This window comes from Balaenoptera borealis, assembly GCF_965194805.1.
Source record: "Balaenoptera borealis genome assembly, chromosome: 16".
In the NCBI taxonomy this organism is placed as follows: Eukaryota; Metazoa; Chordata; class Mammalia; order Artiodactyla; family Balaenopteridae; genus Balaenoptera; species Balaenoptera borealis.
The window spans coordinates 28,804,616-28,826,759 of NC_138872.1; the positions used below are offsets into that span (position 1 = coordinate 28,804,616).

General features: G+C 42.8%; 1 protein-coding gene and 1 long non-coding RNA gene across 12 annotated transcripts in view; one reads left to right on the forward strand and one right to left on the reverse strand.

Annotated features, from left to right (window-relative positions):
- Positions 1-6,771: 6,771 nt before the first annotated feature.
- Positions 6,772-12,938, reverse strand: LOC309612703. Its single transcript, XR_014235355.1, has 2 exons — positions 11,129-12,938; positions 6,772-10,666 (listed from the first exon to the last, which is right to left on the reverse strand). It is a non-coding gene; the product is annotated as an uncharacterized lncRNA (long non-coding RNA).
- A 205-nt stretch (positions 12,939-13,143) lies between these two features.
- The window catches only part of SNPH (syntaphilin), a 41,967-nt gene continuing 32,966 nt past the window's right edge, over positions 13,144-22,144 (forward strand). For 2 of the 11 annotated variants that reach the window (XM_082358721.1, XM_082358713.1), the window contains exon 1: positions 13,543-13,643. The gene's annotated coding sequence lies outside the window, so the exon portion shown is untranslated. Of the gene's footprint in view, positions 13,293-13,536; positions 13,644-17,110; positions 17,212-22,144 lie in introns of those variants that run through there. The other 9 variants (XM_082358716.1, XM_082358717.1, XM_082358720.1 and 6 more) reach the window with 8 other exon arrangements.

Here is a 22,144-nt window from a genome sequence, read left to right on the forward strand (position 1 = left end):
CCCTCCCACCCTCCCTATCCCACCCCTCTAGGTGGCCACAAAGCACCGAGCTGATCTCCCTGTGCTATGCTGCTGCTTCCCACTAGCTATCTATTTTACATTTGGTAGTATATATAAGTCCATGTCACTCTCTCACTTCGTCCCAGCTTACCCTTCCTCCTCCCCGTGTCCTCAAGTCCATTCTCTACGTCTGCATCTTTATTCCTGTCCTGCCCCTAGGATCTTCATAAACAATTTTTTTTTTTTTAGATTCCATATATATGTGTTAGCAAACAGTATTTGTTTTTCTCTTTCTGACTTACTTCACTCTGTATGACAGACTCTAGGTCCATCCACCTCACTACAAATAACTCAATTTCGTTTCTTTTTATGGCTGAGTAGTATTCCATTGTATATATATTCCCCAACTTCTTTATCCATTCATCTGTCAATGGACACTTAGGTTGCTTCCATATCCTGGCTATTGTGAATAGAGCTGCAGTGAACATTGTGGTACATGACTCTTTTTGAATTATGGTTTTCTCAGGGTATATGCCCAGTAGTGGGATTGCTGGGTCATATGGTAGTTCTACTTTTAGTTTTTTAAGGAACCTCCATACTGTTCTCCATAGTGGCTGTATCAATTTACATTTCCACCAACAGTGCAAGAGTGTTCCCTTTTCTCCACACCGTCTCCAGCATTTATTGTTTGTAGATTTTTTGATGGTGGCCATTCTGACTGGTGTGAGGTGATACCTCATTGTAGTTTTTTTTTTTTTTAATTTTGGAATTTTATTAATTTTTTTATACAGCAAGTTCTTATTAGTTACTCATTTTACACATATTACTGTATACATGTCAATCCCAATCTCCCAATTCATCACACCACCACTACCCTCCTGCCCCGCCACTTTCCCCCATTGGTGTCCATACGTTTGTTCTCTATATCTGTGTCTCTCTTTCTGCCCTGCCAACTGGTTCATCTGTACCATTTTTCTAGGTTCCACATATATGCGTTAATATACGATATTTGTTTTTCTCTTTCTGCCTTACTTCACTCTGTATGACACTCTCTAGGTCCATCCACATTTCCACAAATGACCCAATTACATTCCTTTTTATGGCTGAGTAATATTCCATTGTATACATGTACCACATCTTTTTATCCATTCGTCTGTCGATGTGCATTTAGGTTGCTTCCATGACCTGGTTTTGTAAATAGTGCTGCAATGAACATTGGGGTGCATGTGTCTTTTGAAATTATGGTTTTCTCTCGGTATATGCCCAGTATTGGGATTGCTGGGTCATATGGTAATTCTATTTTTAGTTTTTTAAGGAACCTCCATATTATTCTCCATAGTGGCTGTTTCAATTTGCATTCCCACCAACAGTTGAAGAGGGTTCCCTTTTCTCCACACCCTCTCCAGCATTCGTTTTTTGTAGATTTTCTGATGATGCCCATTCTAACTGGGGTGAGGTAATACCTCATTGTAGTTTTGATTTGCAGTTCTCTAATAATTAGTGATGTTGAGCAGCTTTTCGTGTTCTTCTTGGTCATCTGTATGGCTTCTTTGGAGAAATGTCCATTTAGGTCTTCTGCCCATTTTTGGATTGGGTTTTTCTTTTAAATATTCAGCGGCATGAGCTGTTTATATATGTTGGAAATTAATCCTTTGTTCATTGATTCGTTTGCAAATATTTTCTCCCATTCTGAGGGTTGTCTTTTCATCTTCTTTGTAGTTTCCTTTGCTTTGCAAAAGCTTTGAAGTTTCATTAGGTCCCATTTGTTTCTTTTTGTTTTTATTTCCATTACTCTAGGAGGTGGGTCAAAAAAGATCTTGCTGTGATTTATGTCAAAGAGTGTTCTTCCTATGTTTTCCTCTAAGAGTTTTATAGTGTCCGGTCTTACATTTAGGTCTTTAATCCATTTTGAGTTTATTTTTGTGTATGGTGTTAGGGAGTGTTCTAACTTCATTCTTTTACATTTAGCTGTCCAGTTTTCCCAGCACCACTTATTGAAGAGACTGTATTTTCTCCATTGTATATTCTTGCCTCCTTTGTCATAGACTAGTTGACCATAGGTGCTTGGGTTTATCTCTGGGCTTTCTATCCTGTTCCATTGATCTATATTTCTGTTTTGGTACCAGTACCATATTGTCTTGATTACTGTAGCATTGCAGTATAGTCTGAAGTCAGGGAGTCTGATTCCTCCATCTCCGTTTTTTTCCCTCAAGACTACTTTGTCTATTCGGGGTCTTTTGTGTCTCCATACAAATTTTAAGACTTTTTGTTCTAGTTCTGTAAAAAATGCCATTGGTAATTTGGTAGGGATTACACTGAATCTGTAGATTGCTTTGGGTAGTATAGTCATTTTCACAATATTGATTCTTCCAATCCAACAACATGGTATATCCCTCCATCTGTTTGTATCATCTTTAATTTCTATCATCAGTGTCTTATAGTTTTCTGCATACAGGTCTTTTGTCTCCTTAGGTAAGTTTATTCCTATGTAGTTTATTCTTTTTGTTGCAGTGGTAAATGGGAGTGTTTCCTTAATTTCTCTTTCAGATTTCTCATCATTAGTGTATAGGAATGCAAGAGATTTCTGTGCATTAATTTTGTATCCTGCACCTTTACCAAAATCATTCATTAGCTCTAATAGTTTTCTGGTGGCATCTTTAGGATTCTTTATGTATAGTATCATGTCATCTGCAAACAGTGACAGTTTTACTTCTTCTTTTCCAATTTGGATTCCTTTTATGTCTTTTTCTTCTCTGATTGTCGTGGCTAAGACTTCCAAAACTATGTTGAATAATAGTGCCGAGAGAGGACATCCTTGTTTTGTTCCTGATCTTAGAGGAAATGCTTTCAATTTTTCACCATTGAGAATGATGTTTGCTGTGGGTTTGTCATATATGGCCTTTATTATGTTGAGGTAGGTTCCCTCTATGCCCACTTTCTGGAGAGTTTTTATCATAAATGGGTGTTGAATTTTGTCAAAAGCTTTTTCTGCATCTATTGAGATGATCATATGGTTTTTATTCTTCAATTTGTTAATATGGTGTATCACGTTGATTGATTTGCGTGTGTTGAAGAATCCTTGCATTCCTGGGATAAATCCCACTTGGTCATGGTGTATGATCCTTTTCATTTGTTGTTGGATTCTGTGTGCTAGTATTTTGTTGAGGATTTTTGCATCTGTATTCATCAGTGATATTGGTCTGTAATTTTATTTTTTTGTAGTATCTTTTTCTGGTTTTGGTATCAGGTGATGTTGGCCTCATAGAATGAGTTTGGGAGTGTTCCTTCCTCTGCAATTTTTTGGAAGAGTTTGAGAAGGATGGGTTTTAGCTCCTCTCTAAATGTTTGATAGATTTCACCTGTGAAGTCATTTGGTGATGGACTTTTGTTTGTTGGAAGATTTTTAATCACAGTTTCAACTTCATTACTTGTTATTGGCCTGTTCACATTTTCTATTTCTTCCTGGTTCAGTCTTGGAAGGTTTTACCTTTCTAAGAATTTGTCTGTTTCTTCCAAGTTGTCCAATTTATTGGCATAGAGTTGCTAGTAGTAATCTCTTAGGATGCTTTGTATTTCTGTGGTGTCTGTTGTAACTTCTCCTTTTTCATTTCTAATTTTATTGATTTGAGTCCTCTCCCTCTTTTTCTTGATGAGTCTGGCTAATGGTTGATCAATTTTGTTTATCTTCTCAAAGAAACAGCTTTTAGTTTTATTGATCTTTGCTATTGTTTTCTTTGTTTCTATTTCATTTATTTCTGATCTGATCTTTATGATTTCTTTCCTTCTACTAACTTTGGGTTTAGTTTGTTCTTCTTTCTCTTGCTCCTTTAGGCGTAAGGTTAGATTGTTTATTTGAGATGTTTCTTGTTTCTTCAGGTAACTTCTATTGCTATAAACTTCCCTCTTAGAACTGCTTTTGCTGCATCCTATAGGTTTTGGATCATTGTGTTTTTGTTGTAATTTGTCTCTAGGTATTTTTTTATTTCTTCAGTGATCTCTTGGTTATTTAGTAACGTATTGTTTAGCCTCCATGTGTTTGTGGTTTTTACGGTTTTTTCCCTGTAATTGATTTCTAATCTCATAGTGCTGTGGTCAGAAATGATGCTTGATATGATTTCAATTTTCTTAAATTTACAGAGGCTTGATTTGTGACCCAAGACGTGATCTATCCTGGAGAATGTTCCGTGTGCACTTGAGAAGAAAGTGTAATCTGCTGTTTTTGGATGGAATGTCCTATAAATGTCAATTAAATCTATCTGGTCTATTGTGTCATTTAAAGCTTGTGTTTCCTTATATATTTTCTGTTTGGATGATCTGTCCATTGATGTAAGTGAGGTGTTAAAGTCCCCCACTATTATTGTGTTACTGTCGATTTCCTCTTTTACAACTGTTAGCAGCTGCCTTATGTATTGAGGTGCTCCTATGTTGGGTGCATATATATTTATAATTGTTATATCTTCTTCTTGGATTGATCCCTTGATCAATATGTAGTGTCCTTCCTTGTCTCTTGTAACATTCTTTATTTTAAAGTCTATTTTATCTGATATGAGTATTGCTACTCCAGCTTTCTTTTGATTTACATTTGCATGGAATATCTTTTTCCATCCCCTCACTTTCAGTGTGTTTGTTTCCCTAGGTCTGAAGTGGGTCTCTTGTAGACAGCATATATACGGGTCTTGTTTTTGTATCCATTCAGGGAGCCTGTGTCTTTTTTTTTGGAGCATTTAATCTATTCACGTTTAAGGTAATTATCGATATGTATGTTCCTATTACCATTTTCTTAATTGTTATGGGTTTGTTTTTGTGGGACCTTTTCTTCTCTTGTGTTTTCCACTTGAAGTTCCTTTAGCATTTTTTGTAGAGCTGGTTTGGTGGTGCTGAATTCTCTTAGCTTTTGCTTGTCTGTAAAGCTTTTGATTTCTCCATCGAATCTGAATGAGATCCTTGCTGTGTAGAGTAATTTTGGTTGTAGGTTCTTCCCTTTCATCACTTTAAATATATCATGCCACTCCCTTCTGGCTTGTAGCGTTTCTGCTGAGAAATCAGCTGTTAACCTTATGGGAGTTCCCTTGTATGTTATTTGTCATTTTTCCCTTGCTGCTTTCAATAAGTTTTCTTTGTCTTTAATTTTTGTCAATTTGATTACTATATGTCTTGGCGTGTTTCTCCTTGGGTTTCTCCTGCCTAGGACTCTCTGAGCTTCCTGGACTTTGGTGGCTATTTCCTTTCCCATGTTAGGGAAATTTTCGACTATAATCTCTTCAAATATTTTCTCAGGTCCTTTCTCTCTCTCTTCTCCTTCTGGGACCCCTATAAGGCGAATGTTGTTGCGTTTAATGTTGTCCCAGAGGTCCCTTAGGCTGTCTTCATTTCTTTTCATTCTTTTTTCTTTATTCTCTTCCACAACAGTGAATTCCACCATTCTGTCTTCCAGGTCACTTATCCGTTCTTCTGCCTCAGTTATTCTGCTGTTGCTTCCTTCTAGTCTGTTTTTCATTACAGTTATTGTATTGTTCATCTCTGTCTGTTTGTTCTTTAATTCTACTAGGTGTTTGTTCTTTAGTTCTTCTAGGTCTTTCTTAAACATTTCTTGCATCTTCTCGATCTTTGCCTCCATTGTTTTTCAGAGGTCCTGGATCATCTTCACTATCATTATTCTGAATTGTTTTTCTGGAAGGTTGCCTATCTCCACTTCATTTAATTGTTTTTCTGGGGTTTTATCTTGTTCCTTCATCTGGTACATAGCCCTCTGCCTTTTCATCTTGTCTATCTTTCTGTGAATGTGGTTTTTGTTCCACAGGCTGCAGGATTGTAGTTCTTCTTGCTTCTGCTGTCTGCCCTCTGGTGGATGAGGCTATCTAAGAGGCTTGTGCAAGTTTCCTGATGGGATGGACTGGTTGTGGGTAGAGCTGGGTGTTGCTCTGGTGGGCGGAGCTCAGTAAAACTTTAATCCGCTTGTCTGCTGGTGGGTGGGGCTGGGTTCCCTCCCTGTTGGTTGTTTGGCCTGAGGCAACCCAACACTGAAGCCTACCTGGGCTCTTTGGTGGGGCTAATGGCGGACTCTGGGAGGGCTCACGCCAAGGAGTACTTCCCAGAAGTTCTGCTGCCAGTGTCCTTGTCCTAACAGTGAGCCACAGCCACCCCCTGCCTCTGCAGGAGACCTTCCAACACTAGCAGGTAGGTCTGGTTCGGTCTCCTATGGGGTTACTGCTCCTTCCCCTGGGTCCCACTGCACACACTACTTTGTGTATGTCTTCCAAGAGTGGAGTCTCTGTTTCCCCCAGTCCTGTCAAAGTCCTGCAAGCAAATCCCACTAGCCTTCAAAATCTGATCCTCTAGGAATTCTTCCTCCCGTTGCTGGACACCCAGGTTGGGAAGCCTGACGTGGGGCTCAGAACCTTCACTCCAGTGGGTGGACTTCTGTAGTATACGTGTTCTCCAGTTTTTGAGTCACCCACCCAGCAGTTATGGGAATTGATTTTATTGTGATTGCGCCCCTCCTACCATCTCATTGTGGCTCCTCCTTTGTCCTTGGATGCGGGGATCTTTTCTGGTGATTTCCAGTGTCTTCCTGTCAATGACTGTTCAGCAGTTAGTTGTGATTCTGGTGCTCTCACAAGACGGAGTCCGGTTTTCTATTTTTTTTATATGAGTGGATGTTGAAATTTGTTAAATGCTTTTCCTTTTTTTTTTTTTTTTTAAATGCTTTTTCTGAATTGATTAGATCCTGAGGTTTTCCTCTATACTATTAAATATTACACCAACCAAGTGTTGTTTTTTTTTTGGCTGTGTTGGGTCTTCGTTGTTGTGCACGGGCTTTCTCCAGTTGTGGCAAGCAGGGGCTACTCTTCGTTGCAGTGCACAGACTTCTCATTGTCGTGGCTTCTTGTGTTGCAGAGCCCAGGCTCTAGGCCCACGGGCTTCAGTAGTTGTGGCATGCAGGCTCAGTAGTTGTGGCTCGTGGGCCCTAGAGCGCAGGCTCAGTAGTTGTGGTGTGTGGGCTTTGTTGCTCCATGGCATATGGGATCTTCCTGGGCCGGCACTCGAACCCATGTCCCCTGCATTGGCAGGCAGATTCTTAACCACTGCACCGCCAGGAAAGCCCACCAACCAAGTTTTGAATTTTTAACCAGCTTTACATTTCCAGAATAAACTCTACTTGGTCATGGTATATTATTTCTTTTATGTATCATTGGATTCAATTTGCTAATATAGTTTAACAGCTTTATTGAGATATAATTCACATACAATAAAAGTTTTAAAGTGCTAAAAAACCTTTTTATAAAGTGTTAAATTCATGGTTTTTCATATATTCACAGTATTATGCAACCAATACCATTATCTCATTTTAGAACATTTTAATCATTCAAAAAGCAACCCCATACTCATAAACAATGTCTCTTCACTCCCTCCTTCCCCACAACTCCTGGCAACAAGTAATCCACTTTCTGTCACTCGTATAATGTATGGCTTTTTGTTTCTGGCTTTTTTTCACTTAGCATAATGTTTATTTATGTTGTAAAATGTATCTGTACCTCATTCCTTTTAATGGCCAAATTAATATTCCATTATATGGATATGCATTTTGTTTATCCATTCATCTGTTGGTAGACATATGAGCTGTTTCCATTTTTTTGACTATAATGAATAATGTTGCTGTGAACAATAGTTTATAATTTTTTGTGTATACATGTTTTCATCTTTCCTGGATGTATATGTAGGGGTGGAATTGCTAGGTCATATGATAATTCTATGTTTAACTTTTTAAGGAATTGTCAAGCTGTTTTCCAAAGTACCTGTGCCAGTTTAAATTTCCACCAACAATATATGAGAGTTCCAATTTCTCTATATCTTTACCAACACTTGCTATTGCCCCTTTTTTGATTATAGCTATCCTAGTGAGTATAAAGTAATATCTCGTGGTTTTGACTTGCATTTTCCTAATAACTAATGATGTTGATCATCTTTTCAGATAGATTTTCTAGTATTTTGTTTAGGATTTTTGCTTCTGTGTTCATGAGGGATATCGGTCTGTATTTGTCTTTTCTTGTACTGCCTTTTTCTGATCTTGGTATCAGGGAAGTACTGACCTCATAAAAATAACTTGGAAAGTGTTTCCTCCTATTTTATTTTTCTGTGAAAAGACTGTGTAGAGCTGGTACTATTTCTTCTTTAAGTGTTTGGTAGAATTCACCCATGAAACCATCTGAGCTGGAGATTTATATTTTGGAATGTTTTAAACTATGAATTCAACTTTTAAAATAGTTGTAAGGCTATGCAGTTATCTATTTCATTTTGGGTGAGTTTTAGTAGTTTGTGGTTTTCAAGGAATTGTTCCATCTCATCTAAATTGGTGATTATGTGTGTAGAGTTGTTTAGAGTGTTCCCTAATTATCCTTTTAATGTCTGCAGGGTCCATAGTAATAACCCCTCTTTCATTCCATGTATTGTTAACTTGTATCTTCTCTCTTTTAAATCATATTAGAGGCTTATTAATTGTATTGGTCTTTTCAAAGAACCAGCTTTTGGTTTCATTGATTTTCTCCTTTGCTTTTCTTTTTCAATTCCATTGATTTCTGGTGTGATATTTATTATTTCCTTCCTGCAGCTTGCTTTGAGTTTATTTTGCTCTTATTTTTTAGTTTTATTAAGGTGGAAGTTTAATTGACTTGAGACCTTCTTTAAACAGTTAATGCTATATATTTCCCTTCAAGCACTGCTTTAGCTGCATTGCACAAATTTTGACATGTTGTATTTTCATTTTTGTTCAGTTCAAAATATTTTCTAATTTCCCTTGAGACTTCCACTTTGATCTGTGGATTGTTTAGAAGTATGTTGTTTAATTTTCAAGGGAGAGTTTCCTGTTACCTTTCTGCAATTATTTCTACTCTAATTCATTATGGTCAGAGAACATACTTTAAATGATTTTGATTCTTTTAAATTTATTAAGGTTTGTTTTATGACCTAGTGTAAGGTCTGTCTTGATGGATGGCACTTGAATATATTCTGCAGTTGTTAGGTGGAATGTTCTATAAATGTCAATTGAACCTAGTTGGTTGTTAGTGCTATTCAGTTCTTCTATATCATGGCTTATTTTCTGTCTACTAGTTCTATTGATTACAGAGAAAGGAGTGTTCATGTCTGCAACTATAATTGTGAGTCTATTTCTTCTTTCAGTTCTGGCAAGTTTTGCTTCATGTATTTTGAAGCTCTTCTACAATTATTTACAATTATTATGTCTTCCTTGTGAAGTGACCCTTTTATTTTTATATAATGATTCTCTTTATCTCTGGTAATTTTCTTTGCTTTGAAGTCTACTCTTTCTCATATTAAGCCATTCCAGCTCTCCTTTAATTCGTATTATGGTATATCTTTCCCCACTTTTACTTTTAGCTTACCTATATCATTATATTTAAAGTGAGTTTCTTGTAGAAAGCATCTAATTAAGTCATTTTTTATCCATCCTGAAAATCTCTGTTTAATTGATGTGTTTATACATTTAATGTAAATATTGACATGTTTGGATTTAGATCTACCATTTTATTGTTTGTTTCCTCTATTTTTCATTCCTCTGTTTCCTCCTTTCTTGCCTTCTTTTGGAATATTTGAACTTTTTTTTTAGAATTCCATTTTAATTTATCTGTTGTTTTTTACTATATCTTTTGTTATAGATATTTTTAAATGGTTTCTTTAAGGATTACAAAATAAATACTTAACTTTTTACAATCTACTTAGAATCAGTATTTTACCACTTCAAGTGGAGTGTAGAAACCATGTACCATATAAGTTCCTTTATACTTCCTGCTTTATATTGTAATCAAAATTGTCTTATATATTACATCTACCTACACTGAAACCTCATTAGACAGTGTTATGATTTTTGCTTTCAACTGTCAAACATATTTTAAAGAATTCAAGAGGAGGACAGTCTATTAAATTTACCCAAATATTTACCATTTTTATTGTCCTTATTTCCTTCCTGATGTTCTAAGTTTCCTTGTAATATAATTTCCCTTCTGTCTGAAGAATTTTCTTTAACAGTTCTTTCAGAGCAGGTCTGCTGACAATGAATTTTCTTAACTTACCTTTATCTGAGAATGTCTTTATTTTACTTTTATTCCTGATAGATATTTTTGCTGGGTATAGAATCCTGGTTGACTGCTCTTTTCTGTCAGCAATTTAAAATTCTTGTTCCATTTTTCTCCTGCCCTTCATGGTTTCAGTTGAGAAATTCACAGTTATTCAAATCTTTATTCCTATATAATTAACACATCATTTTTCTCTGATTGCTTGCAAGATTTTTTTCTTTATTTTTAGTCTTCAATAGTAACTGGAATCATTATTTTTCTATTATTATCATTATTATGATTTGGTTTATCCTCTTTGGGGTTCACCAGAAAGCTGGAGCTTGTAGCTTTATTTACTCTGCTCTGTTTTGCTGCCTTCTCCCCACAGTTGCACCTGCATCTGGAGCCAAATGGTGGGAGGACAGAGAGAGACAAAAGAAAATAAATAAATAAAAATAAAAATAAAAACAAAAAACCAGCAGAGGCTCACACTCTCTTAGGACCACAGATACTTGATTGGAGAAGTTTTTCCTCCCTCAGAGTTTTAGGGGTCTGTGGGTCCCTGATGTCACAGCCACCACTGCAGGATTCCCTGGGAGCTGGGGCATGAGATAATGGAGAAAAGATTAAAAAATAAAAGAAAAATTATTTCCCCCTCTCACTCTGAGCATTAGAGGTCTCCTTTCCTAATCCTAAAGTCAGAACTAGGGAGATTCATGGGCACTCTCTCTGTGTTGATTCCCCAAGTCCAGGTTTTGGGCTGCCTTCAGACCAAGCTGGGGGATACCAGAGGATGAAAAACTGGTAAATTCACTAGTCAGTGGTATGTCAGATTCTACCCTTCTTCCCCAATTTCCTGCTAGTATTTTCGGAGTCCTCAAGTAGCTGCTACATACATTTTGTTCAGGTTTATTGCGGCATTCAGTGGGAGGAATGTGCTTACCCAGAATTGGAACCAAAATTGCTTTTGAAACTAAACAAATTTAAGTATTTCCCAATGTGTGCAAAACAAAAACTACTAATTTCTTTAGAATAATTTGTTTTATGCTTAAAATCCTCACTTGTTACAATTTATGTTGTAATTAAACATTGGTTCTCTTCTTCTCAATCACATGCTTTATGTTGCTGAGGAGAGATTCTTTACCAGCTAACATCATCCCAGATGGGAGTAATGTGGGTAGAGGTCCTCTCTCTTTTTGTGGGGTAAAGTTCCTTGTGGATATTTCTGGGAAATGTAGTCTTCTAAGTACCAAGGGAAAAAACCTGAGGAGAAACAAAAAATATTTTTAAAATAAGGATCTCAGAAATTATCTCCTGATAAACAAACAACAATTACATGGCTTACTTTGGTTTTGCTTTAAGTGTAAATAAGTCACTTATATAATTTAGGTGGGCCTTAGGGCAGATAAAATATTTCATCAATTAACTTACTAATTTAGCATTAGTTTTTTGTTTGTTTGTTTTTAGACAGAAGGCCTTATTTCACATGGCTTTTTCAACTACAATTTCCTATTTCTGCCACGATTGCTGTCATGTTTTTCCACAAAGCATAATATAATGATGGCCATCTGATAGGAGAATTCAGTTTAATTGAATGAGGGAAAAATATTACCAATGCAAAAAAAACTTATAGGCATTTGTTGCAAAATTATATGTATTGTTATAGAGTGATGGATTTACCACAAATCAGAGCTACAAAAAAGATTTAACTTTGAAAAGTAACAGTTAATTTAAAATAATTATTTTTTTCATGTACATCGTAAATATTAACTATTTCTCACCAGGCCAGTATTGCAGAGTCAGGATATGAAGTCGGTGAAGTCTCTTTACAAATACTTCTCTTGGAAAATACAGTTTAGGGTGGAGGGTACCAAGTACAGCCTTGCCAAAAGTAGACAGAGACTTTAGGACTTAAAAGTCTTAAGAGACTAGGATAGCATCTGGCCTTGTGTTCTTATAGAAGACTAGGGCCTGGCACAGTGCATGCTTGCTCTCTCATTCACTTAGTCAATATTTATTGAGCACCTGATATGTGTTAGGCACCATTGTAAGCACTGGGGATATGGCAGGAGACAAAACAAAGTCCCTTCCTTCATGGAGTGTACATTCTAGTGGGGGTAATAATTAAAGACTACAAATAGTAAAAATACAATCTGGTGGTGAAATACAGCAAAACTAGGGCAGAGGAAGTGAGGGAGGAGGGAATCACTATTTTATTTTGGGTGGTCAAGGAAGGCCTCCCTGGGACAGTGACATTTGAGCAGAGATCTGGAAGAAGTGACAGATGGTTTGAGCAGAGGAATGACAGAGCAGATAGTTAGGTCTGGTTCAGAAGGAGGGAGCCCCTTCCCATTGAGCCCCACTTCCCACACATGGAGCAGAAAAGAAACCAGGTCCAGAGAGTGAGTTAACTTATCTGAAGTTGCAGGGCTAGAAGTGGAAACGCTAGGCAGAGAGTCCAGTTTTCTTCACTTTTCCCACTTGTTTTTCCTCTTCTTCCCCTGTGATAGTGGGTGGAAGACAGACACAGAGGGGAAAGGTGTATAATAAACACTTACTTTAGGTTGTGAGTGCATATCTTTCCATCTTTCCAATGATTCACCATCTTAATACCTCAAGGAAAAACATTTTTGTTTTCACATATTTAAGATTCTTGCTATCATTTTTCTAAGTAGTGTGAGCGCTGTTTGCATTAAATACTCAGAGGTACTTGATTTGAAGAGTGAAAAATGTTCTCAGAGGAATTCGGATCAAATTACTATTTAAACCAAGCGTGTGACAGGGAGTAAGACTGCTATCATCATCCGATGTTACAGATGAGAAAGCTGAGGCTCATAGAGGTGAAGGGGCTTGCCCAGGGTCACACGACCTGTCAGTGGGCCAACGTGCTCTCCGCCAGGCCCCGCCGCCCAGCTCTAAGTGCAGGCCGGTGTGGAGGTGGGAGAGGCCCCTACTCCATGCGTGCTGGCGTCTCCTCTCGCGCCCTCTGGAGCAAGACACTAACTATCTCTTTAAGAAGGAAAGTGAAGCGGGCCGCTTACGCAGCTGCCGGCAAGCCGCCGACTGGCTGGTCCCCTCCATCCACCTCACCCTCCCTTCCCCTCCCTCCCTCCCTCCCGGCAGCCCCAGCCCCGGCGAGCACCCAGCTAGCCGCCTCCAGCAGGGGCTCCGGAGAGCAGTTCGGCGGCCTGGGCAGGGCAGCCGAAGCCATGGAAGCCTCCGCAGGTGATGACAGGAACCTCCCGGCCCACCGCCCAGCAGTGCCGCCGCAGCCCGGAGTGCCTAGTGCGGGGTGGGGGGAGGGGAGGCGCGGGCCCCGCAGGGGAGCGGCCGGAGCGCCAGGCGGACAGCCAGCCCTGCAGGCTTTCCGGCCGCGGCGGCCCAGCTGTCAGCGGCCGGAGACTCGGCGGCCCGCTGTCCCCGCCCGCGCTCACCCGCCCCTGTCTGTCTGTTTTCCCCACCGCCGCAGGTTGCTGATCTGGGCCAGGCAGCTGCAGCAGCGACTGCAGAGGCGCTGCGCCAAGCCGGGCCGGAGTGGTGAGAGCCGGCGGGGCTGCGGAGGGCGAGTGGACTCAGGTGAGGAGGCCTCGGCGGAGCAGGGATGGGGGCCTGTGCGGCACCGCGGCGGGCGGCGGCCGGCGGGTGGGGGCTGCTCTCTGCGGTAGAATCCCTCAGAGGGCACCAGCCGAGGAAGGGTTAACTGTGACTCATTCTTACCATCCCTTCATTCCCCTACATCCTTCGAAGCGCCCCACCACCACCACCTAGAAATTCACTAATTAGAGGATGCTGGTGGCAGCAGAGAAGATGCCCAAAGTGGGCTATTTGGAGGATTTTAGGGATCACCCCATTCCTATTTGTTTTCCTCTTACGGCATTTGGCAAACGTTTAAGCCTCTTTCTTTCTTGGAGGAGGAGCAAAAGTACCTGGGGGTGGGGGAAGCATGGAACCCCACACCCAGCCCAAGGTCAAGTGCCAATGACTGCTTCCTTCCCATATTCTCCCCTGAGAAGAACCAGGGCCCTGCAGTAGATCTGGAAAAAAATGTCCATGACCCCTAGAGTAGGAGATCTAAGCCTCAGTCTCCATGGATCCTCCACGGTATGTGATGGTTTCTTCTGCTCCTCAGCAGGGAGCTGGGCTGTTGGGAACACCTACTAGCCTGGGAAGCGCCCATATTCCCTTACTCAGCCCTGCAGATTGAGGAGAGGCCTGGAGACACACTGCCTGTTTCCTCTGCCTTCTCTGCCCATCTGGAGGTGGGATGGGCTGGAGTTGCTTCCCAGAAAAAGGTGATCTCTGCAGGCAGGGTCGGGTAGGGAAAGTGCCAGAGACTGGGGTTCTAGTCCTTTTGCTTGCTCGTAGGCCACAAGTAGCCATCTTAAAATTCTGTAGGTGTGGGTGTCTGTTAATCTGTTAAATTCAGGAGTTGGATTAGATGGTCTGTACAATTTTAATATGCCATTCAAGCAGCTCTTACATGTCAGGGGGACATCCCTATTAAAGCAACCCAGAATTTAAACTTGGGTCTATGAAATAATTGGGGTTTCCTCAGTTGATCTTTTTCAACTCGAGACTTCTCAAGTGAAACATTGACTGTGTGGGCCTCGTGGAACTGGAGGTATCAGACAGTCCTATATTGTCAGCTCTGCGCCATCACTGGGATGACCTTTGTCAAGTTACCTCCCTTCCCCAAGCTTCAGTTTCCTCATCTGTAAATCTGGGAAGAAGGGTACGTATCTCAGAGGGTTGATATAAGGATTGAATGAGACATATATGAAAGCACTTAAAATAGTGCCTGTGCCTGGCACATAATAGGTTCTCAGGGACACAGGAGTTGGGAGATAGACTGGAGGAAGAGAGGAGGGGTGGCTGCTCTTAGTCAGGTTCTCTCCCACCTCCCCCGCCCCACCGGTCTCTTTTACATCCCTGCGGATGGTTCCCTGCCAGGGGATAATGAATGCTGGAGTGTGTTGGGCTGCCAGGCTGAGGGGCCTAGGAAGCAATCAGGAGGTACAAACATTTCCACTGCAAGGGCGCTGACATCATTCCAGCAATGATGGTCCCAAGGAGGCATATATAGCCCAGCACTGGGTTTGGAAAATCTTGGCATCCGAGGGCAGAGTCCCTAAGGGAACAGAAACATCAGAATCTTGTGTGCTGGCAGGGAGGCAGGGACCGTGGCTTTCTGGTTTCACATGGACCCCACTGCTGCTTCCTTGCCCTCCCAGGAATCTCTCATTAGAAGCTCCATGAGACAAGGAGGTCAAGTTTTTGGTGTCTGTATTTTCTATTCTTTATCTTCCCTCCTGCTGTCCTGTTCAGCCTTTCATTCATCTTTTCTTGCTCCAGTTTATTTCAAAGATACATTCTGCCGCTTGACAGCATGATAAAGAAGCCTCCCCATAGGGTGGGGCAGGGCATTTTACTGCTGCACCATTTGGGCCAAAAGGAATTGTTATGTCCCCACCCGCCCTAAATCCCCATTAGATTGTGAGCTTCTCCTGGCAGAGGCATGGACTTTTTCCTCTCTGTGTCTCCAATCTCGAGCCCATGGCTAGGCATAAAGTGGGTCCTCAGGAAGTGTTGAATCAAATAAGTTGGAGGAAATTATGTCCCTAAGCCAGCCAGGTTAGGGAGAAACTGTGAGAATGTGTTGACAGTGTAGGGAAAAGCATTTTAAAGTATAGGGTACTGTGCCCGTTGTTGATTGTCATTATTTATTGCTCGTACTGTTATTATTGCTATTGCCAGGGGCCAACAGTTGTTTTACCTTCTCCTCAAGTCAGGCTTGAAGGGATTAGATGTGCCTGGGGGGTGTGATTCTGTTGACAAACGAATGGTTCTGGCTGGTGAAAGATAAGCATGAAGGGAAGAGGATGGGAAAAGAGTGATTCCAGCCACTTCCTGTGTTTCGGGGAGGGGGCAGATAAGGAGAATCAAACGGGCCAAAATGGACAGGTAGCAAAAAATCAGGAGACCCAGGTCCCAGGTCTTGTTCCACCACCACCTCAATGTGTGACCTTGGGCCAATCACACCTCCACTCAAGACCTCTGGGTCTCCAGCTATAAAACGAGAAGACTGGACCGCATGATCCCTAAGGCCCCTTCTGGTTCTGACATTTTGTCAAGTGGATTTTGTTAAATAAAAATGAGACAACTATTATTACTCTCAGTATCATTTATGGAATAGCAGACCATTACATATTTCAGGTGATCCTCATAACAGATTATACCACTTTGAAAGATGAGGAGACTGAGGCTTAGAGAGAGTGACTTGCCTAAGACTGCACAGCTCGAAGTGGCAGACTTGTTATCTGACACCCGGTCTATCTGACTTGAAAGGGTGAGCTCTTGCAAAGGTTTCACAGCCTCCCCTTGTCATCACTGTGAATTGTGTGTACACTTGCACACGTGCATAGGGCTTTGGAGGAGGGAAAGCTGTGAAGGATTCGTGACAAAAGATCAGGCATTTCCCCAAAGGGATTGTTGCAGGGGACTTGCTGGGTTGAAGAGTATGTAAGTCAGTGCTGGAAAGTCTTCCTTGCACTGTGAGCTCTGCCTTGCTGATGGGTGGTGGGTGCCCCTTTACCAAGGAGAACAGCCAGGAGTGAATGACAATCATGACAGGCACACTTTTTGAGCTCCTCCTATGTCCTGTGCTCTGTTTTACACAGGTTCACGTACTCCTCAGACAATCCTATAATGTAAGCACTACAATTTTACCCATTTTACAAGTGAGGAAGCCAGGGCAGTGAGGCAAAGGATCTCGCCCAGAGTTACACAGCTAATGTGTGGTAGAACTCGAGACAGTTTAGCTGGAAATGCACTGTACTGAGAGTTGAAAAGGCTGCTTTTAGTCTGAGCCCTCTCACTGACCGAGTGATTTTGGGTTGGCCAGTTTCCTTCTGCATGTCACAAATGGGCTGGATGCATCTCTGGCTCTAAAGGGCCTAAATGCTGCCTTATCCCAGAACAGGAGTGGAGGGGATTCCTCGTCTAGCTAAACACGTGTCAGCCTTTGTTTATTATTTATTTATCAGGCCCTAGACCAAGAGCACAGGATAAAGGAAGGAGTAAGAGGCGATCCCTAGTTTCAAGACGCTCACGGCTAACAGAGGGAGACAAATATCTAAATGTGTAGGTATGATGAACCATCTAGGAGCTGTGATAATACTGATGTGGGTGTAATGGGACAGGGAGGGGGGATGGCCTTTCCTACTCAGTGGGTCAGGAAGGTGAGGGTGATGCCATTTTCTGTGTTGAATTTGTGTGTAATAATAATAATAAATGTTCTACCCAACTTAGGACATTTCCAAACAGTTCTTGGCTCTTGACCCCAGCAACCCAAAAAGTGGCCACAGAGTCTGAGGGACCATCCAAACTCACTCTGTGGCACAGTTCCAAAGGAACCATCCATTTGTCTCAGGTGGGCCTGAACCTTCCCTGTCATCAGAGGCCTCTAGAGGCAGGACTCTGAGGCTCCTCTTGGAAAGCCTGTCTAGTGCCTATAACAATCCAATGGGCTTGGGAACTTCTTCCTCATCTCATTCTTTCACCTGTCTGGAGCACCTGACCCCTGGAGAGCTGAAGGCATTTACCCAAGATTACTCAGCAAGGCTGGGATCAGAACTCTGGCCTAGTGGAATTGCATTTCTGAGCCATATGTGGATCTTTCTACATCTGGGTCAACAGGGACCTAACGGGCTGTTTCTTCATTTGATGGGCAGCTTGCACTGAGTGGGAGGTTTGATGCAGGTGATGTGAAGCTTGAGCTGAAGGCCCTTATAGAGGATGAGGCCTGTGCTCCCAGGCTGCTTTTTACTGCTTAGTGGAGAGATATTTATGAAGTGTTTGTCACATGCTAGCACCTCCGAATTGAGGTGCTGAGCCAACCAAAAGGGAGCATCTGGGAAGCAGCCTGGTGCAGTGGAAAGAGCCAGCACCGAGGGGCTGGGGACTCACCTCAGCTCTGCCAGGACTCCCTGGGTGGCCTGGGACGAGACTCTTTGCTTTTCCACACTGCAAAATGATAGTCAGAGGTGGTGAGCTCTAAGGGCTCTTCAAGTGCTGACTGGCTAATAATTCAGTAACTCTTCCCTCTGTTCCAGAACCACTTTAGGGGGTACAAGAGTGGATAGGATACAGATAACTGTAACTTGAGGAAGAATGAGATAAATATAACAAGAGGAATGAGCAAATGCTCTGTGAGTTTGCTGGAGGGAGAGGGCTTGGGAAAAGCTCAGTTCAGAAGCCACCTCTTCAAAGATAGGATGAGACGTAGATAGAGGTGGGGTTTTTTTGAACCAGGAGGAGTAGCAGAAACGTGCTGTCATTCTGCAACAAGAAGGCCGTATAGCAGAGCAATGGTCCTCAGACTTAGATTTCAAAGATCAGTACATTTGGGAATGTATCCTAGGTTGGCCAACTTTTTATTCTGCCAGGTAAAGACACATGACACTAGTTCTGTTTACTATTACTATCATATAGTCAGAGAAAGAACATTTTAATACCTTTAGCCCCAAAGTAAGAAGGCTATATAAAATCAGAAAAAAGTATTCCTTCAAACTGAATGCATTTTGCTTTATTAAAAACTCACTGCATTGTCCATACTTTTGCTGCAGACCAGTGTCCTTGTGTTTGGCTCTGAAGTCAGGCTGCTTGGGTTCGAATCCTGGCCAAGTTACTTTTTCTCTCAGAGCCTCTGCTTCCTCATCTGTAAAATGGGGACATGATGCTATCTACCTCATAAGGTCATTAGGCGGTCCGCATGCCATGATAAAACATGAAAAGCAAGGGACCTCAAACCCTGTTGTCTATGTTGGGCCCTTTGGGGATGATAGCAAATTAGAGAGTGTTGCTTGAAAGACGTGGCTGCTAGCCCGCTCTCGCCACTGCTGCCGTGCAAGAATGTGGGCCTCATGTTGTCACATCTTCTCATTTGTAAGAAATCTGGATGTTTGTGACACCTCTTGATTTTTTTAATGTGGCCAACTAGGAAACACTTTAAAACGCACCCATTAACGTGTGTCTGTGTCAGGCCACCAGTCTCTGTCCCCTGATGTACAGTGTTAGATGCCAGGTGCGTAGTGCTCATAGTTGTCCCCTGAGGATGAGGGCGGAGAAGGGAAACGAGGCTGGAAGTGCAGGCCTGGGCCAGCGATGCCCTGTCTGCAAGGCAAGGGAACATATTACTTTGGCCACTTGTGATCTTCTGCTTCTGGGCCCCCAGCTTCAAAGGGCCAATTAGTGCCCCTTCCCTTCTGGCAACACTGTCAGAATGGAGTCTCTAGAGACTGAGGCCTCCAGGCACCTCTGAGCCCCCTTGAAGCTGTCACTGGTCGGCCTCCCTACCACAGGGTCTCTGGAAGCTTGGTGGGCAGCCTCAGAAGAGCGAACTTGGCTGATGGCGTGTGAAGCCGGCCCAGAAGCCACCCTCGAGAGGGAGGCGGGAGGAGAGGCTCTGGCAGCTCCTCAGCGGGAGAGGTGCTTCCTGTTCTCCGGAAGCCATGCTGGTTCTGCCACCTCTGCCTGGGTTGTGATGAGGTCTGGACAGCAAGTGGTCTCTCTGTAGAGAGCTTTGCCACACAGCCCCCACTGAGGAAAAGCTGGGATCTGAGTGTGGAGGAAGCCTGGAGCCTTCTCAGAGAAGGACCTCAGAGGAGTTCCTAATTAGCAGGAGGAGCCCCGTCGACATGCTTTCAGGACATTCTGGGATTCAGACTAAAGCCACTGAGGACAGTTTACATTTTTGTGGCTCTAGTTAATCAAATATTCATCAAGCACCTACTGTGGTCAGGCTTTATCCGGGCCGCTGTGGGAGAATGCAAAGAAGTATTTCCATCCGTTCATTCAGCCAGTGTGTAGAGCGTCTACTCTGTAAGCAGGCCCCAAGATGTGGTCTCTCCCCTTAGGGAGCTTTTTAGGCTGATAAATATATATGGCTGGTACATGGAGCCTGGCTCATAGGAATATTACTAACAGCTGCTGTTTAATTGTGTGCCTTCTGAGTAAAAGATACCAGCCATATAGTACCTGCTTTAAAGAGTGGGTACTGGGATTGAATGGAATCCTCATCTGAAGCACTCAGCCCTGTGCCCGCCACACACTGGTGCTCAGTAAAAGGGTAGCTGCATTATAGTTAACTTGGAAAATTGGGCAGATCCAGAAGAAAGGCCAAGACACAGATGGGTCAGAGAAAACAGGACGCAAAACAATTCAGGCCCACTTAGCATATGTTATCCTCATTTTATAGATGAAGACACTGAGGCTCAAGGAGAGGAAGTAGTTTGTTCAGAGTTACACAGCTGCTGTGTAGCAGAGCCTACACTTAAATGCTGGTCAGTTTGGCATCGAAGCTATGTTCCTTCTTCTAAGCCATATTGCCTCTAAAGAAGTGGGTAATGAACAAAGCAATAAAACTACCACATGCGACAGGTGAGGCAGTGCCACCTGGTGAGGTTAGGAGTTTTTATAATTGAGGAAGCTGGGACTAGTGGAAAGAAGGAACTGGCCAGAGTTATATAACCAGGAAGTTGTAGGGTTGGGACCCCAATCTAGGCATACTGGACATGTCTTCCCACACTGCTGGGGCAGAATAGTAGCCATTGAGGGTAAAGATAGTTGTCTCCAGATACTCAAAGTTCAGTCACAGGAAAGAGCCCAGGCTTCCATATGCCCTGAGGGACAGACCCCAGACCAGCACTTACAAGTGCCAGCCAGGGAGGAAAATTTTGGCTCAGTTCTAGGAAGAACATTCTAAATTGAAAAACCATCTAGCAATGAAACAATATGTTTTGAGAGCGAGCTCCTCATCTCGGGGCAGCTCACATAGGTCTGGATGTTCTAGAAGGAATTCTTGCAATGTAATGGGGTTTGGAATGGCTGTGCTTGATAGTCTTACAGTCTAGAGGATCTGGAATTCTAGTATAGGACTGGTCACAGGTGATGCAAGCGGTGGGTACCACTGGCGACCCCAGGAGAAAGGGTAACTGTAGGCTGGAGCTGTCTGAGAAAGCTTCCTGAGGGAGGAGCTAGAGCAGGATCTAAAGGGCTGCGAAAAGGGAGAGGAGTAGGACTGGGTAAGGTGAGCAAGTGCTAGGGCGGTGAGCCCGCCAGTCTAGCTGGGCTGTAGGGTTAGTGCTTCTCAGCAAAGGGCATTCCCCTGTTCTCTGGGGCTTTTTAAATGGTGGAAATGGCACAGTGAGTCCTGCGTCTTTCCTCATTAGGAGACTGGTTTGGCACCACACCCCCCTCTTACCTCCCAGCCATCCCTCCCTCCTCTCTTCATTGTACCACTCACCTCCTCCCACCCTCCCTTTCAGAGGTGGCAGACTTTGGACATTGAGCTCTCTGGGAGAAAGGTGTGCCAAACGTGGCCTCTGCAGTGAGGCGAAGCTCGCAGCATCTGACAAAGGCCACCTTCCTCGCATTTGGGGCACAGAGCTGAAGCCGACCTGGGCCTCCTAGCGGCTGCTTGCTGCTCAGGGTGAGCACTGGCTTCAGAGTCAGGACTGGCTCATCTCCAGTTCTGCTACTTGTTAGCCTGGGACCTCAGACAAATTGTCTTACCCCCGGACCATGTTCTCATCTACCAAAGAGGGATCGATCATTCCTGCCTGAAAGGAGAGCGATGATCTGCTGAAAGGACCTGGCATACAGCAGATGTCCCCACAAATGCCCCTCTTCTGCACGGCCTCAGACGCTTCTCTGCCCACTGGGTCCCAGCCCTTGTCCAGGTGAATGATAAGAGGGGCACCACCTACCAGGTGCAGGGATGTGTGACTTAGCGCATCCTCCTACCGCTCTGGGAGGAAGGTATTATTATAGAAGAGGAAATTGAGTCACAGAGAATTTAAGCAACTTGTCTGTTATATGCGGCCTAGCTACCAAATATCTGATTCCAGAGCCCACCTTCTCTCCACCCCTTTTTCTCCCTTTGCTTTTTCATCCTCTTTCTCTCTCTATTTCTGTTCTCTTAGGCCTGTGAGTATCCATTTGTCCCTCCTCAGCCCTTAGCTGGGCTCTTACAAGCAAGATTACCAGCCCTGGGCCTGATTGGAGTGAGCCGGCCTAAG